Here is a 17,626-nt window from a genome sequence, read left to right on the forward strand (position 1 = left end):
AGGAGGGCTGCTGATTACTTACCTCTCCTGCTGCTGCTGGCTGTCCAGCAGCAGACTGAAGGTGGCTGCTGCTGTGCGCAGGTATATAAAGGCTCAGAGCCTATTATGACACGCGCAGCCAGCGTTCCATTGCCACATTCCATCTACTGCAGGCAGGATACCTGGCTGGCTGAATGTCGCTGAGAAGCTCACAGAGACCGCCATAAGCAACAGTTTAACAGAATGCCACAGACTAATCAACCAAACTTTTTGGGTTGGGTTCTCTTTTATAGTCTGCAGGCATTAATTGAAAGAAGTCAGTGTTCCAGCAGAGGGAGACAACGTTTCAGAAAAGGCATTGTAGCAAACCAAAAAAGAAATTTTAAGCGCAGCAGAGTAACCAGCGCACATACCTGTTAGCTCAGGTGAGTTTAAAAGGCTGCTGTTGATAACAAGGGCATTTGCTAAATAGATGGTGTGTGTGCAACAATATACTGAAAGGTCAATTATATTGTGCAGCTTATCTCACCACCTGTAGTTATTTAGGTGAAAGCTCCAAAATGCTTGCCTAATATGTCTGTTTATCCAAAAGGAAGTAAAGAGGGAGAGCTAGAAAGATAGCATTGCGTTACATTACATGGCAATGCAATGCACAGTTGCTGAAGTTGAACCAAAATGAGCTTGTCATCTGGCTTCTGCAACTTTGAACATGAAATATCCAATGAGGAGAAGAAAAGCAAAGCCAAAGAGTCCATCCCAAAATCCGACAAACAAGCACATTGAACAAAAAACATTGAATTCAATACTTTCTGATTTTAGAAACTGCATTAAAGAAGGGGTGCACCGGTCCTGGAGATACTGCAATACCAGGTCAATGCGTGGAGTGGACAGAGCAAGCTCTTTTTCCATCTCCCTGTTCTAAAAATCCATTTAATATATGGTCCCCAGATAGGGGACGTATCAGATATTAAACTGATAAGAACAGATACTACACTTGATCTTAGTCAAAAGGCCGAGAAGCGATAACCAGAATTGGTTTCGAACTACGGAGCCACCCAAGGATCCTGAAGAGTCCATTTGTGGAGATGAGCTCCTGGACTCCCGTTAAGAAGACATGTTGTCAACCTCTAGATCCCTTACATGCCTGCACTTTTCGGCTTGCTGCTGCTGCAATCCACGCGTTTTAGATCTGCATAACTCCACCTCTTTAAACACAGCACCCTCACCCCCTGCTGTTCCCACCCGCCTCAACACCGTTGGAAGGGAGGAGAACCAATTAAGGCGGGGGGTGGGGTGGAACGAGCAGCTGTCTACCCTTAGCAGGAGGGCTGCTGATTACTTACCTCTCCTGCTGCTGCTGGCTGTCCAGCAGCAGACTGAAGGTGGCTGCTGCTGTGCGCAGGTATATAAAGGCTCAGAGCCTATTATGACACGCGCAGCCAGCGTTCCATTGCCACATTCCATCTACTGCAGGCAGGATACCTGGCTGGCTGAATGTCGCTGAGAAGCTCACAGAGACCGCCATAAGCAACAGTTTAACAGAATGCCACAGACTAATCAACCAAACTTTTTGGGTTGGGTTCTCTTTTATAGTCTGCAGGCATTAATTGAAAGAAGTCAGTGTTCCAGCAGAGGGAGACAACGTTTCAGAAAAGGCATTGTAGCAAACCAAAAAAGAAATTTTAAGCGCAGCAGAGTAACCAGCGCACATACCTGTTAGCTCAGGTGAGTTTAAAAGGCTGCTGTTGATAACAAGGGCATTTGCTAAATAGATGGTGTGTGTGCAACAATATACTGAAAGGTCAATTATATTGTGTAGCTTATCTCACCACCTGTAGTTATTTAGGTGAAAGCTCCAAAATGCTTGCCTAATATGTCTGTTTATCCAAAAGGAAGTAAAGAGGGAGAGCTAGAAAGATAGCATTGCGTTACATTACATGGCAATGCAATGCACAGTTGCTGAATTTGAACCAAAATGAGCTTGTCAACTGGCTTCTGCAACTTTGAACATGAAAAATCCAATGAGGAGAAGAAAAGCAAAGCCAAAGAGTCCATCCCAAAATCCGACAAACAAGCAAAATGAACAAAAAACATTGAATTCAATACTTTCTGATTTTAGAAACTGCATTAAAGAAGGGGTGCACCGGTCCTGGAGATACTGCAATACCAGGTCAATGCGTGGAGTGGACAGAGCAAGCTCTTTTTCCATCTCCCTGTTCTAAAAATCCATTTAATATATGGTCCCCAGATAGGGGACGTATCAGATATTAAACTGATAAGAACAGATACTACACTTGATCTTAGCCAAAAGGCCGAGAAGCGATAACCAGAATTGGTTTCGAACTACGGAGCCACCCAAGGATCCTGAAGAGTCCATTTGTGGAGATGAGCTCCTGGACTCCCGTTAAGAAGACATGTTGTCAACCTCTAGATCCCTTACATGCCTGCACTTTTCGGCTTGCTGCTGCTGCAATCCACGCGTTTTAGATCTGCATAACTCCACCTCTTTAAACACAGCACCCTCACCCCCTGCTGTTCCCACCCGCCTCAACACCGTTGGAAGGGAGGAGAACCAATTAAGGTGGGGGGTGGGGTGGAACGAGCAGCTGTCTACCCTTAGCAGGAGGGCTGCTGATTACTTACCTCTCCTGCTGCTGCTGGCTGTCCAGCAGCAGACTGAAGGTGGCTGCTGCTGTGCGCAGGTATATAAAGGCTCAGAGCCTATTATGACACGCGCAGCCAGCGTTCCATTGCCACATTCCATCTACTGCAGGCAGGATACCTGGCTGGCTGAATGTCGCTGAGAAGCTCACAGAGACCGCCATAAGCAACAGTTTAACAGAATGCCACAGACTAATCAACCAAACTTTTTGGGTTGGGTTCTCTTTTATAGTCTGCAGGCATTAATTGAAAGAAGTCAGTGTTCCAGCAGAGGGAGACAACGTTTCAGAAAAGGCATTGTAGCAAACCAAAAAAGAAATTTTAAGCGCAGCAGAGTAACCAGCGCACATACCTGTTAGCTCAGGTGAGTTTAAAAGGCTGCTGTTGATAACAAGGGCATTTGCTAAATAGATGGTGTGTGTGCAACAATATACTGAAAGGTCAATTATATTGTGCAGCTTATCTCACCACCTGTAGTTATTTAGGTGAAAGCTCCAAAATGCTTGCCTAATATGTCTGTTTATCCAAAAGGAAGTAAAGAGGGAGAGCTAGAAAGATAGCATTGCGTTACATTACATGGCAATGCAATGCACAGTTGCTGAAGTTGAACCAAAATGAGCTTGTCATCTGGCTTCTGCAACTTTGAACATGAAAAATCCAATGAGGAGAAGAAAAGCAAAGCCAAAGAGTCCATCCCAAAATCCGACAAACAAGCAAAATGAACAAAAAACATTGAATTCAATACTTTCTGATTTTAGAAACTGCATTAAAGAAGGGGTGCACCGGTCCTGGAGATACTGCAATACCAGGTCAATGCGTGGAGTGGACAGAGCAAGCTCTTTTTCCATCTCCCTGTTCTAAAAATCCATTTAATATATGATCCCCAGACAGGGGACGTATCAGATATTAAACTGATAAGAACAGATTTTTTTTTTTTTTTTTTTAAACCATTCAGGTTAGTTTTATAGCAAATCAGTAGGATTTACCAAAACTGTTGCAAAAAAACTTCTCATCATCATGGCCATATTTATTAAGTATAAAGTAACCTAATATTACAGAAAGAAGAACATCTTATTAATATAAACCAAAAGATCACTGAAATTTTACAATATGCCTCCACTTTTTAAATTTCCATATTCCCTCGGCATCTGTTCCACCACCGCTACTACTATCCATCTTGTAAATCAAAAATAGCCTAGAAAGAATAATCCTAATACATTAATTTACTGTAATTGATTTCCTTTTAAATACACAAAGATTCCTCACATCCCACAAACTTTCTAACACACAAGCCATAATTAACCACAAAACTCTCTCCTTTACACGTCCACTTGCACCAATACCAAACATAACCACACGCCAATCCACAAAAGTCACTCCTGCCAAACTCCTACACAACCCCCCTACACATTTCCACACGTCTTGCGCAAAATCACAATTCCACATCAGATGCATAACCGTCTCACAACCATTACATCCATCTCTTGGACAAACATCCGACCTAATCAAACCTCTCTTCTTTTGAACGTCTCTCACTGGAAGAATATTGTGAAACGCCATCCACACTACATCCTTCTGTTTGTTGGACATCCCATACATACCCAACTTTCTCCAAGCATCCGCAACCTCATTCCCTCTCAAACCAACAATATTAGACTCGACCTCATTTGCACACAATTTCCTATACACCCTCTTAGTCATTCTAAACTCATCCACCGGCACACTCAGCAAATCATACTTCTTGACAAACTTCTCAATCACCTCATACCACACCGGACACTTAAAAGACACAGGCACTCTCGCATCCCTCTTTCTCCAACCTAACCCATACAACATCCATCCTGCAGAATAACTTGCCATACATGCACCCTTATTACCTTTACCCAACAATACCACAATAGTCTTAATATAATGGAGCCCTAAAAAAACCTCAACATTAGGAAATCCCAAACCACCATGCTGGCAGGCCTTATAAAGGCTTTCCCTCTTCAGCTTCTCCATCTTGCTGCACCAGAAAAAAGAAAAAATCATTTTCTCAACTCTCTTCACTTTCCTAAAAGGGGATGGAAAAATTATGGCCACAAAAAGCAGAATGGGTAAGATCACTGCTTTGATAACTAGAACTTTGCCCCGCAAAGAAAGATCTCTCATTCTCCAAAAATTCAATTTTCGCTCAACACGCATACCACACTCGTCCCAACTCTCATTTCCTTTCAGATCATCATTGAAAAATACCCCTAAAATCTTAATTGCACTCTCCTCATACTTAACACCTTCCATACGAATACTGTCATCTCCAAAGCATTTGAAACTACACTTAGTCCAGTTAACTCTAAAACCTGATGCACCACAGAAAAAATCCAAAAGCAACCTCACCCTACTTATTGAAGCCATACTTTCACTCACCATCACAACATCATCCATGTAACCTAACACCTTCACATGCTTACCACCACTCCCAGGCACTAACAATCCTCTCATCATTTTCTCACGTCTCACTAAACACAGCAAAGGCTCAATCACACATACAAACAAGACAGGGGACATAGGGCACCCCTGTCTTACACCAGACCTAATCATCACTTTGTTAGACAACCATCCATTCACTAAAAACTCACTTGACACATAATCATATAAAGACTTAACTCCATTCAGAAAAACCCTAGGGAAACCCATCCTCTCCAATACTTTAAACAGAAACACATGCGAAACTCTATCAAAAGCCTTTTCGAAATCAATTGCTAACACCATACACTTCTGCTTTCTAGTCTTACAATCCCCAAGCATATCCCTTAACAATAACAAATTATCACTTATACTCCGACCAGGCACGGCACACACTTGGTCATCCTCCACAACCCTACCAATCACCTCACGCATACGATTTGCTAACAATTTACTGTAGACCTTATAATCAGCGTTAAGCAATGATATGGGTCTCCAGTTCTCCAAACGCTTTTTCTCACCCTTCTTAAACACAAGAACCACTATACCCTCTTTCATACTGTCACACAAAACACCATTCATCCACATATACCTACAAACCTCAGTCAAGTCCTTACCCAAAAACTCCCAAGCTTTCACATACAGCTCCACAGGCAACCCATCCTTCCCAGGCGTCTTATTCTTTTTAGCACTCATAACAACATTCCTCACCTCATCCAAAATAACATCCTCACACAAAGCATCACATTCATCCGAACCAAGTCTCTTCTCCATACCACTCAATACATGCGACACAAGTCCAGGATCAATCCATTTCTCATCGTACAACTTACTATAGAAGCCATTCACCTCATTCAACACATTTTTCCCAACCACACTAGATCCATCTTCACCTACCACTTCACTCAAATCCAACTTCCTTCCATTCATTTTTTTAAAAAAGTACCTGGTGCACTTTTCATTCTTTTCCAAATGCTCTAACTTGGTACGGTAAATAATCTCTTTACCTTTTTCATCCAGAAGACATTTTAACTCATTCTTAGCAACCTCAAGCTGATCAGACTTATCCATTCCTTTCCTAACACACCCACGCAACCAATCAATCCGTCTACTTAAGTCATTAAATCTATTACGATATCTGGCAGCTTTTTTGTAGCCCCATTTTTTAAAGAAAGTTTTTAACTGTAATTTCACCCAATCCCACCATTCAAGCACACTACCAAAATCACGCTTACGCCACCTCCAACTTGCATACCTTTTCTCCAACTCACTCATCACCTCCTCATCCTCCAACAACCTCGTATTCAATTTCCAAACCCCACCCCCAAACACCATGTCCCCATTCACACTAAAAACTCCACGCAAACACTCATGATCAGAAAAAGGTACCTTATGTTGAACATAACTTGAACAAACCATATTTTTGGAAAATAACATCCTATCTATCCTCGATGAAATATTACCACGGTCAGCATAATATGTAGGCGGTGGTGGAATGCCATACTCAAGTATTGCAGCGTCTAAGAAAGAAAAATCAGAAATAAGTTGAGATAACTTTTTTCCCGTAATGTCCACATTACCTTCTGTGACACAATTACAGTCACCAACAAAAACTGTAGGAATTTTTCCAGGGAGAAAAAAACTCAATTTCTCAAGAAGAGCAAGCCGCTCCTCTTTTTTAGTAGGACAATATAAATTAATCATTCTAACCTTCCACCCCCTATAACTCAAAAAAACAATAATGCAGCGACCCACCTCCACAACCGTGTAACTATCAATAGTAATATTCTTATTACCAACTAAAATCCCCACACCATCATTTTTGTTAAAGCTGGACCCCGACCAAACATACTGGCCATAAGGCCAGTCCTTATCCCCTGGAGATTCAGTAATCCCACACTCTTGTAGACAATAGACATCTGCACTCAAACCCTTTAGATAATTCAGAACTGTTGTTCTTCGGGTAACAGATCTAATTTGCCTAACATTAAGGGACACAATGTCCCATCCAGAATGATGCGGCATAACTAAAGGGGATCACACATAACCTGAAAAAAAAAGAAAGAAAACATCAACTCAACCTTCATCAAGCAAAGCAAAGCTATTACCATCTGGCTGAATGCCAAATGTAACAATGTCAGGAGAAAATACATCTGACGGGTAAGCACGAGAGTCCACCGGGCTATCACACACGGCAGCAATGGATGAACACTCAGTCCTTGGCTTCTTCTTGACCACATCAGGATCCTCCTCATCAGAGAAACGGACAGCAGACAAGTCCCCTTGGCCACCGCCCCCGATCTCCTCTGAAGCAGTATTGCACCAAGATATGACAGGAGAATTGGACAAGTCCATTTCCCCCTCACCACGGACACCAAACTGGGGAGGGAAAGGTGACATCACCTCTGGAATCACCATGTCAAAGCCTCCTGACGCAGGAGGCTGAAGCTGGGCATCTTCAAATATGTCATCCATCTGAGTGCCATCCTCTTCCTCTTGGGGAGCAGTTGCCTCCCCGACATCCGGAAGGGGACCTTGTGGAACCCTAGTAGAAGTCGAAGGAACAGCAGGCCCCTCCGCGACCACTTGAGCAAAAGACTTAGGAGTGGTTCTAGCTTGACACTGCCTAAGAACATGCCCCTCCTCACCACAAGCATCACACTTTACCTGGTTCTTGCAGTCTTTCGACATATGACCAGACGTGTTACACCTCCTGCAGGTTGGCGGATACCTGCAGGACTCCTGGACATGACCATACTTGTTACATCTTCTGCAGAAAAAAGGAGCATCAGGAAAGTACAACAAACCAGTGTCTCTCCCAATAGAGAAACTCATAGGAGGATAATGTATGCCCCCTGGCCCCTCGGGGTCTGTAGCAAAACGAACAAAGTACTTGTATTTGCCAGTCCACAAGCCTTCTTCATTCGAGATCTTGTGGGAAAAATGCACATAAGTACAATGCCTCCTCAAGAATACAGTAATGTCCTCCTGGGGGATAAAGGGATTGTGCATAAACACAACAACAGGAACATCCCCCTTTGAATAGAGGACAGTAAAAGTGAGTCCATCTAGGAGGGAGTTCTCAGTATGGCCTTTCAAGGTTCTATAAAGATTTTGGCAAGCAGCCATAGTAGAAAGAACCAGCACATACCTTCCATGACTTCTAAATTCCTGCAGGCAAAGAATGTCCGACTTCTTAATCTTCAATGCTTCATAGAAGATGGCATTCACCAGGTAGGACATGGAAAAATGTCCCTTCTTCTCCTCGGAAATCTCAATGCGAAATCCATTCTTGACCCGGGGGTCCCCGGTCCCAGCAAATTTCAGCTTGACTCCCATAGTCAGCCACGGAAATCGCCTTCCCGTTTCCTCCTCACTCTCCCCCTATAGCAGCATCCAGCTTAAGCCACCGGAGTGGCGATGCTGGAAGGCCGAGGGCTAGCACTCAAGGAACCTGATGTCCAGACACTTGATCTGAGCCAAAAGGCCGAGAAGCGATAACCAGAATTGGTTTCGAACTACGGAGCCACCCAAGGATCCTGAAGAGTCCATTTGTGGAGATGAGCTCCTGGACTCCCGTTAAGAAGACATGTTGTCAACCTCTAGATCCCTTACATGCCTGCACTTTTCGGCTTGCTGCTGCTGCAATCCACGCGTTTTAGATCTGCATAACTCCACCTCTTTAAACACAGCACCCTCACCCCCTGCTGTTCCCACCCGCCTCAACACCGTTGGAAGGGAGGAGAACCAATTAAGGCGGGGGGTGGGGTGGAACGAGCAGCTGTCTACCCTTAGCAGGAGGGCTGCTGATTACTTACCTCTCCTGCTGCTGCTGGCTGTCCAGCAGCAGACTGAAGGTGGCTGCTGCTGTGCGCTGGTATATAAAGGCTCAGAGCCTATTATGACACGCGCAGCCAGCGTTCCATTGCCACATTCCATCTACTGCAGGCAGGATACCTGGCTGGCTGAATGTCGCTGAGAAGCTCACAGAGACCGCCATAAGCAACAGTTTAACAGAATGCCACAGACTAATCAACCAAACTTTTTGGGTTGGGTTCTCTTTTATAGTCTGCAGGCATTAATTGAAAGAAGTCAGTGTTCCAGCAGAGGGAGACAACGTTTCAGAAAAGGCATTGTAGCAAACCAAAAAAGAAATTTTAAGCGCAGCAGAGTAACCAGCGCACATACCTGTTAGCTCAGGTGAGTTTAAAAGGCTGCTGTTGATAACAAGGGCATTTGCTAAATAGATGGTGTGTGTGCAACAATATACTGAAAGGTCAATTATATTGTGCAGCTTATCTCACCACCTGTAGTTATTTAGGTGAAAGCTCCAAAATGCTTGCCTAATATGTCTGTTTATCCAAAAGGAAGTAAAGAGGGAGAGCTAGAAAGATAGCATTGCGTTACATTACATGGCAATGCAATGCACAGTTGCTGAAGTTGAACCAAAATGAGCTTGTCATCTGGCTTCTGCAACTTTGAACATGAAAAATCCAATGAGGAGAAGAAAAGCAAAGCCAAAGAGTCCATCCCAAAATCCGACAAACAAGCAAAATGAACAAAAAACATTGAATTCAATACTTTCTGATTTTAGAAACTGCATTAAAGAAGGGGTGCACCGGTCCTGGAGATACTGCAATACCAGGTCAATGCGTGGAGTGGACAGAGCAAGCTCTTTTTCCATCTCCCTGTTCTAAAAATCCATTTAATATATGGTCCCCAGATAGGGGACGTATCAGATATTAAACTGATAAGAACAGATACTACACTTGATCTTAGCCAAAAGGCCGAGAAGCGATAACCAGAATTGGTTTCGAACTACGGAGCCACCCAAGGATCCTGAAGAGTCCATTTGTGGAGATGAGCTCCTGGACTCCCGTTAAGAAGACATGTTGTCAACCTCTAGATCCCTTACATGCCTGCACTTTTCGGCTTGCTGCTGCTGCAATCCACGCGTTTTAGATCTGCATAACTCCACCTCTTTAAACACAGCACCCTCACCCCCTGCTGTTCCCACCCGCCTCAACACCGTTGGAAGGGAGGAGAACCAATTAAGGCGGGGGGTGGGGTGGAACGAGCAGCTGTCTACCCTTAGCAGGAGGGCTGCTGATTACTTACCTCTCCTGCTGCTGCTGGCTGTCCAGCAGCAGACTGAAGGTGGCTGCTGCTGTGCGCAGGTATATAAAGGCTCAGAGCCTATTATGACACGCGCAGCCAGCGTTCCATTGCCACATTCCATCTGCTGCAGGCAGGATACCTGGCTGGCTGAATGTCGCTGAGAAGCTCACAGAGACCGCCATAAGCAACAGTTTAACAGAATGCCACAGACTAATCAACCAAACTTTTTGGGTTGGGTTCTCTTTTATAGTCTGCAGGCATTAATTGAAAGAAGTCAGTGTTCCAGCAGAGGGAGACAACTTTTCAGAAAAGGCATTGTAGCAAACCAAAAAAGAAATTTTAAGCGCAGCAGAGTAACCAGCGCACATACCTGTTAGCTCAGGTGAGTTTAAAAGGCTGCTGTTGATAACAAGGGCATTTGCTAAATAGATGGTGTGTGTGCAACAATATACTGAAAGGTCAATTATATTGTGCAGCTTATCTCACCACCTGTAGTTATTTAGGTGAAAGCTCCAAAATGCTTGCCTAATATGTCTGTTTATCCAAAAGGAAGTAAAGAGGGAGAGCTAGAAAGATAGCATTGCGTTACATTACATGGCAATGCAATGCACAGTTGCTGAAGTTGAACCAAAATGAGCTTGTCATCTGGCTTCTGCAACTTTGAACATGAAAAATCCAATGAGGAGAAGAATAGCAAAGCCAAAGAGTCCATCCCAAAATCCGACAAACAAGCAAAATGAACAAAAAACATTGAATTCAATACTTTCTGATTTTAGAAACTGCATTAAAGAAGGGGTGCACCGGTCCTGGAGATACTGCAATACCAGGTCAATGCGTGGAGTGGACAGAGCAAGCTCTTTTTCCATCTCCCTGTTCTAAAAATCCATTTAATATATGGTCCCCAGATAGGGGACGTATCAGATATTAAACTGATAAGAACAGATACTACACTTGATCTTAGCCAAAAGGCCGAGAAGCGATAACCAGAATTGGTTTCGAACTACGGAGCCACCCAAGGATCCTGAAGAGTCCATTTGTGGAGATGAGCTCCTGGACTCCCGTTAAGAAGACATGTTGTCAACCTCTAGATCCCTTACATGCCTGCACTTTTCGGCTTGCTGCTGCTGCAATCCACGCGTTTTAGATCTGCATAACTCCACCTCTTTAAACACAGCACCCTCACCCCCTGCTGTTCCCACCCGCCTCAACACCGTTGGAAGGGAGGAGAACCAATTAAGGCGGGGGGTGGGGTGGAACGAGCAGCTGTCTACCCTTAGCAGGAGGGCTGCTGATTACTTACCTCTCCTGCTGCTGCTGGCTGTCCAGCAGCAGACTGAAGGTGGCTGCTGCTGTGCGCAGGTATATAAAGGCTCAGAGCCTATTATGACACGCGCAGCCAGCGTTCCATTGCCACATTCCATCTACTGCAGGCAGGATACCTGGTTGGCTGAATGTCGCTGAGAAGCTCACAGAGACCGCCATAAGCAACAGTTTAACAGAATGCCACAGACTAATCAACCAAACTTTTTGGGTTGGGTTCTCTTTTATAGTCTGCAGGCATTAATTGAAAGAAGTCAGTGTTCCAGCAGAGGGAGACAACGTCTCAGAAAAGGCATTGTAGCAAACGAAAAAAGAAATTTTAAGCGCAGCAGAGTAACCAGCGCACATACCTGTTAGCTCAGGTGAGTTTAAAAGGCTGCTGTTGATAACAAGGGCATTTGCTAAATAGATGGTGTGTGTGCAACAATATACTGAAAGGTCAATTATATTGTGCAGCTTATCTCACCACCTGTAGTTATTTAGGTGAAAGCTCCAAAATGCTTGCCTAATATGTCTGTTTATCCAAAAGGAAGTAAAGAGGGAGAGCTAGAAAGATAGCATTGCGTTACATTACATGGCAATGCAATGCACAGTTGCTGAAGTTGAACCAAAATGAGCTTGTCATCTGGCTTCTGCAACTTTGAACATGAAAAATCCAATGAGGAGAAGAATAGCAAAGCCAAAGAGTCCATCCCAAAATCCGACAAACAAGCAAAATGAACAAAAAACATTGAATTCAATACTTTCTGATTTTAGAAACTGCATTAAAGAAGGGGTGCACCGGTCCTGGAGATACTGCAATACCAGGTCAATGCGTGGAGTGGACAGAGCAAGCTCTTTTTCCATCTCCCTGTTCTAAAAATCCATTTAATATATGGTCCCCAGATAGGGGACGTATCAGATATTAAACTGATAAGAACAGATACTACACTTGATCTTAGCCAAAAGGCCGAGAAGCGATAACCAGAATTGGTTTCGAACTACGGAGCCACCCAAGGATCCTGAAGAGTCCATTTGTGGAGATGAGCTCCTGGACTCCCGTTAAGAAGACATGTTGTCAACCTCTAGATCCCTTACATGCCTGCACTTTTCGGCTTGCTGCTGCTGCAATCCACGCGTTTTAGATCTGCATAACTCCACCTCTTTAAACACAGCACCCTCACCCCCTGCTGTTCCCACCCGCCTCAACACCGTTGGAAGGGAGGAGAACCAATTAAGGCGGGGGGTGGGGTGGAACGAGCAGCTGTCTACCCTTAGCAGGAGGGCTGCTGATTACTTACCTCTCCTGCTGCTGCTGGCTGTCCAGCAGCAGACTGAAGGTGGCTGCTGCTGTGCGCAGGTATATAAAGGCTCAGAGCCTATTATGACACGCGCAGCCAGCGTTCCATTGCCACATTCCATCTGCTGCAGGCAGGATACCTGGCTGGCTGAATGTCGCTGAGAAGCTCACAGAGACCGCCATAAGCAACAGTTTAACAGAATGCCACAGACTAATCAACCAAACTTTTTGGGTTGGGTTCTCTTTTATAGTCTGCAGGCATTAATTGAAAGAAGTCAGTGTTCCAGCAGAGGGAGACAACGTTTCAGAAAAGGCATTGTAGCAAACCAAAAAAGAAATTTTAAGCGCAGCAGAGTAACCAGCGCACATACCTGTTAGCTCAGGTGAGTTTAAAAGGCTGCTGTTGATAACAAGGGCATTTGCTAAATAGATGGTGTGTGTGCAACAATATACTGAAAGGTCAATTATATTGTGCAGCTTATCTCACCACCTGTAGTTATTTAGGTGAAAGCTCCAAAATGCTTGCCTAATATGTCTGTTTATCCAAAAGGAAGTAAAGAGGGAGAGCTAGAAAGATAGCATTGCGTTACATTACATGGCAATGCAATGCACAGTTGCTGAAGTTGAACCAAAATGAGCTTGTCATCTGGCTTCTGCAACTTTGAACATGAAAAATCCAATGAGGAGAAGAATAGCAAAGCCAAAGAGTCCATCCCAAAATCCGACAAACAAGCAAAATGAACAAAAAACATTGAATTCAATACTTTCTGATTTTAGAAACTGCATTAAAGAAGGGGTGCACCGGTCCTGGAGATACTGCAATACCAGGTCAATGCGTGGAGTGGACAGAGCAAGCTCTTTTTCCATCTCCCTGTTCTAAAAATCCATTTAATATATGGTCCCCAGATAGGGGACGTATCAGATATTAAACTGATAAGAACAGATACTACACTTGATCTTAGCCAAAAGGCCGAGAAGCGATAACCAGAATTGGTTTCGAACTACGGAGCCACCCAAGGATCCTGAAGAGTCCATTTGTGGAGATGAGCTCCTGGACTCCCGTTAAGAAGACATGTTGTCAACCTCTAGATCCCTTACATGCCTGCACTTTTCGGCTTGCTGCTGCTGCAATCCACGCGTTTTAGATCTGCATAACTCCACCTCTTTAAACACAGCACCCTCACCCCCTGCTGTTCCCACCCGCCTCAACACCGTTGGAAGGGAGGAGAACCAATTAAGGCGGGGGGTGGGGTGGAACGAGCAGCTGTCTACCCTTAGCAGGAGGGCTGCTGATTACTTACCTCTCCTGCTGCTGCTGGCTGTCCAGCAGCAGACTGAAGGTGGCTGCTGCTGTGCGCAGGTATATAAAGGCTCAGAGCCTATTATGACACGCGCAGCCAGCGTTCCATTGCCACATTCCATCTGCTGCAGGCAGGATACCTGGCTGGCTGAATGTCGCTGAGAAGCTCACAGAGACCGCCATAAGCAACAGTTTAACAGAATGCCACAGACTAATCAACCAAACTTTTTGGGTTGGGTTCTCTTTTATAGTCTGCAGGCATTAATTGAAAGAAGTCAGTGTTCCAGCAGAGGGAGACAACGTTTCAGAAAAGGCATTGTAGCAAACCAAAAAAGAAATTTTAAGCGCAGCAGAGTAACCAGCGCACATACCTGTTAGCTCAGGTGAGTTTAAAAGGCTGCTGTTGATAACAAGGGCATTTGCTAAATAGATGGTGTGTGTGCAACAATATACTGAAAGGTCAATTATATTGTGCAGCTTATCTCACCACCTGTAGTTATTTAGGTGAAAGCTCCAAAATGCTTGCCTAATATGTCTGTTTATCCAAAAGGAAGTAAAGAGGGAGAGCTAGAAAGATAGCATTGCGTTACATTACATGGCAATGCAATGCACAGTTGCTGAAGTTGAACCAAAATGAGCTTGTCATCTGGCTTCTGCAACTTTGAACATGAAAAATCCAATGAGGAGAAGAATAGCAAAGCCAAAGAGTCCATCCCAAAATCCGACAAACAAGCAAAATGAACAAAAAACATTGAATTCAATACTTTCTGATTTTAGAAACTGCATTAAAGAAGGGGTGCACCGGTCCTGGAGATACTGCAATACCAGGTCAATGCGTGGAGTGGACAGAGCAAGCTCTTTTTCCATCTCCCTGTTCTAAAAATCCATTTAATATATGGTCCCCAGATAGGGGACGTATCAGATATTAAACTGATAAGAACAGATACTACACTTGATCTTAGCCAAAAGGCCGAGAAGCGATAACCAGAATTGGTTTCGAACTACGGAGCCACCCAAGGATCCTGAAGAGTCCATTTGTGGAGATGAGCTCCTGGACTCCCGTTAAGAAGACATGTTGTCAACCTCTAGATCCCTTACATGCCTGCACTTTTCGGCTTGCTGCTGCTGCAATCCACGCGTTTTAGATCTGCATAACTCCACCTCTTTAAACACAGCACCCTCACCCCCTGCTGTTCCCACCCGCCTCAACACCGTTGGAAGGGAGGAGAACCAATTAAGGCGGGGGGTGGGGTGGAACGAGCAGCTGTCTACCCTTAGCAGGAGGGCTGCTGATTACTTACCTCTCCTGCTGCTGCTGGCTGTCCAGCAGCAGACTGAAGGTGGCTGCTGCTGTGCGCAGGTATATAAAGGCTCAGAGCCTATTATGACACGCGCAGCCAGCGTTCCATTGCCACATTCCATCTACTGCAGGCAGGATACCTGGCTGGCTGAATGTCGCTGAGAAGCTCACAGAGACCGCCATAAGCAACAGTTTAACAGAATGCCACAGACTAATCAACCAAACTTTTTGGGTTGGGTTCTCTATTATAGTCTGCAGGCATTAATTGAAAGAAGTCAGTGTTCCAGCAGAGGGAGACAACGTTTCAGAAAAGGCATTGTAGCAAACCAAAAAAGAAATTTTAAGCGCAGCAGAGTAACCAGCGCACATACCTGTTAGCTCAGGTGAGTTTAAAAGGCTGCTGTTGATAACAAGGGCATTTGCTAAATAGATGGTGTGTGTGCAACAATATACTGAAAGGTCAATTATATTGTGCAGCTTATCTCACCACCTGTAGTTATTTAGGTGAAAGCTCCAAAATGCTTGCCTAATATGTCTGTTTATCCAAAAGGAAGTAAAGAGGGAGAGCTAGAAAGATAGCATTGCGTTACATTACATGGCAATGCAATGCACAGTTGCTGAAGTTGAACCAAAATGAGCTTGTCATCTGGCTTCTGCAACTTTGAACATGAAAAATCCAATGAGGAGAAGAAAAGCAAAGCCAAAGAGTCCATCCCAAAATCCGACAAACAAGCAAAATGAACAAAAAACATTGAATTCAATACTTTCTGATTTTAGAAACTGCATTAAAGAAGGGGTGCACCGGTCCTGGAGATACTGCAATACCAGGTCAATGCGTGAAGTGGACAGAGCAAGCTCTTTTTCCATCTCCCTGTTCTAAAAATCCATTTAATATATGGTCCCCAGATAGGGGACGTATCAGATATTAAACTGATAAGAACAGATACTACACTTGATCTTAGCCAAAAGGCCGAGAAGCGATAACCAGAATTGGTTTCGAACTACGGAGCCACCCAAGGATCCTGAAGAGTCCATTTGTGGAGATGAGCTCCTGGACTCCCGTTAAGAAGACATGTTGTCAACCTCTAGATCCCTTACATGCCTGCACTTTTCGGCTTGCTGCTGCTGCAATCCACGCGTTTTAGATCTGCATAACTCCACCTCTTTAAACACAGCACCCTCACCCCCTGCTGTTCCCACCCGCCTCAACACCGTTGGAAGGGAGGAGAACCAATTAAGGCGGGGGGTGGGGTGGAACGAGCAGCTGTCTACCCTTAGCAGGAGGGCTGCTGATTACTTACCTCTCCTGCTGCTGCTGGCTGTCCAGCAGCAGACTGAAGGTGGCTGCTGCTTTGCGCAGGTATATAAAGGCTCAGAGCCTATTATGACACGCGCAGCCAGCGTTCCATTGCCACATTCCATCTACTGCAGGCAGGATACCTGGCTGGCTGAATGTCGCTGAGAAGCTCACAGAGACCGCCATAAGCAACAGTTTAACAGAATGCCACAGACTAATCAACCAAACTTTTTGGGTTGGGTTCTCTTTTATAGTCTGCAGGCATTAATTGAAAGAAGTAAGTGTTCCAGCAGAGGGAGACAACGTTTCAGAAAAGGCATTGTAGCAAACCAAAAAAGAAATTTTAAGCGCAGCAGAGTAACCAGCGCACATACCTGTTAGCTCAGGTGAGTTTAAAAGGCTGCTGTTGATAACAAGGGCATTTGCTAAATAGATGGTGTGTGTGCAACAATATACTGAAAGGTCAATTATATTGTGCAGCTTATCTCACCACCTGTAGTTATTTAGGTGACAGCTCCAAAATGCTTGCCTAATATGTCTGTTTATCCAAAAGGAAGTAAAGAGGGAGAGCTAGAAAGATAGCATTGCGTTACATTACATGGCAATGCAATGCACAGTTGCTGAAGTTGAACCAAAATGAGCTTGTCATCTGGCTTCTGCAACTTTGAACATGAAAAATCCAATGAGGAGAAGAAAAGCAAAGCCAAAGAGTCCATCCCAAAATCCGACAAACAAGCAAAATGAACAAAAAACATTGAATTCAATACTTTCTGATTTTAGAAACTGCATTAAAGAAGGGGTGCACCGGTCCTGGAGATACTTCAATACCAGGTCAATGCGTGGAGTGGACAGAGCAAGCTCTTTTTCCATCTCCCTGTTCTAAAAATCCATTTAATATATGGTCCCCAGATAGGGGACGTATCAGAT

At 44.3% G+C, this 17,626-nt stretch overlaps 8 non-coding genes and 2 pseudogenes across 8 annotated transcripts; all 10 read right to left on the reverse strand.

Moving 5' to 3' along the window:
* Positions 1-812: 812 nt before the first annotated feature.
* LOC141229940 (U2 spliceosomal RNA) lies at positions 813-1,003 on the reverse strand. The gene has a single exon (XR_012296557.1). It is a non-coding gene; the product is annotated as a U2 spliceosomal RNA (small nuclear RNA).
* A 1,109-nt stretch (positions 1,004-2,112) lies between these two features.
* Positions 2,113-2,303, reverse strand: LOC141229887 (U2 spliceosomal RNA). The gene has a single exon (XR_012296506.1). It is a non-coding gene; the product is annotated as a U2 spliceosomal RNA (small nuclear RNA).
* A 1,109-nt stretch (positions 2,304-3,412) lies between these two features.
* On the reverse strand, positions 3,413-3,591 carry LOC141230003 (U2 spliceosomal RNA; annotated as a pseudogene).
* Positions 3,592-9,693: 6,102 nt separating this feature from the next.
* LOC141229888 (U2 spliceosomal RNA) lies at positions 9,694-9,884 on the reverse strand. Its single transcript, XR_012296507.1, has one exon. It is a non-coding gene; the product is annotated as a U2 spliceosomal RNA (small nuclear RNA).
* Positions 9,885-10,993: 1,109 nt separating this feature from the next.
* Positions 10,994-11,184, reverse strand: LOC141229889 (U2 spliceosomal RNA). The gene has a single exon (XR_012296508.1). It is a non-coding gene; the product is annotated as a U2 spliceosomal RNA (small nuclear RNA).
* A 1,109-nt stretch (positions 11,185-12,293) lies between these two features.
* Positions 12,294-12,484, reverse strand: LOC141229890 (U2 spliceosomal RNA). The gene has a single exon (XR_012296509.1). It is a non-coding gene; the product is annotated as a U2 spliceosomal RNA (small nuclear RNA).
* Positions 12,485-13,593: 1,109 nt separating this feature from the next.
* Positions 13,594-13,784, reverse strand: LOC141229891 (U2 spliceosomal RNA). The gene has a single exon (XR_012296510.1). It is a non-coding gene; the product is annotated as a U2 spliceosomal RNA (small nuclear RNA).
* A 1,109-nt stretch (positions 13,785-14,893) lies between these two features.
* LOC141229892 (U2 spliceosomal RNA) lies at positions 14,894-15,084 on the reverse strand. The gene has a single exon (XR_012296511.1). It is a non-coding gene; the product is annotated as a U2 spliceosomal RNA (small nuclear RNA).
* A 1,109-nt stretch (positions 15,085-16,193) lies between these two features.
* On the reverse strand, positions 16,194-16,384 carry LOC141229913 (U2 spliceosomal RNA). Its single transcript, XR_012296530.1, has one exon. It is a non-coding gene; the product is annotated as a U2 spliceosomal RNA (small nuclear RNA).
* A 1,109-nt stretch (positions 16,385-17,493) lies between these two features.
* On the reverse strand, positions 17,494-17,626 carry LOC141230009 (U2 spliceosomal RNA; annotated as a pseudogene; the record flags this gene model as incomplete).

Source organism: Phyllobates terribilis, unplaced genomic scaffold (genome assembly GCF_046119375.1).
Source record: "Phyllobates terribilis strain yellow unplaced genomic scaffold, ASM4611937v1 Scaffold_488__1_contigs__length_1352022, whole genome shotgun sequence".
Lineage (NCBI taxonomy): Eukaryota > Metazoa > Chordata > Amphibia > Anura > Dendrobatidae > Phyllobates > Phyllobates terribilis.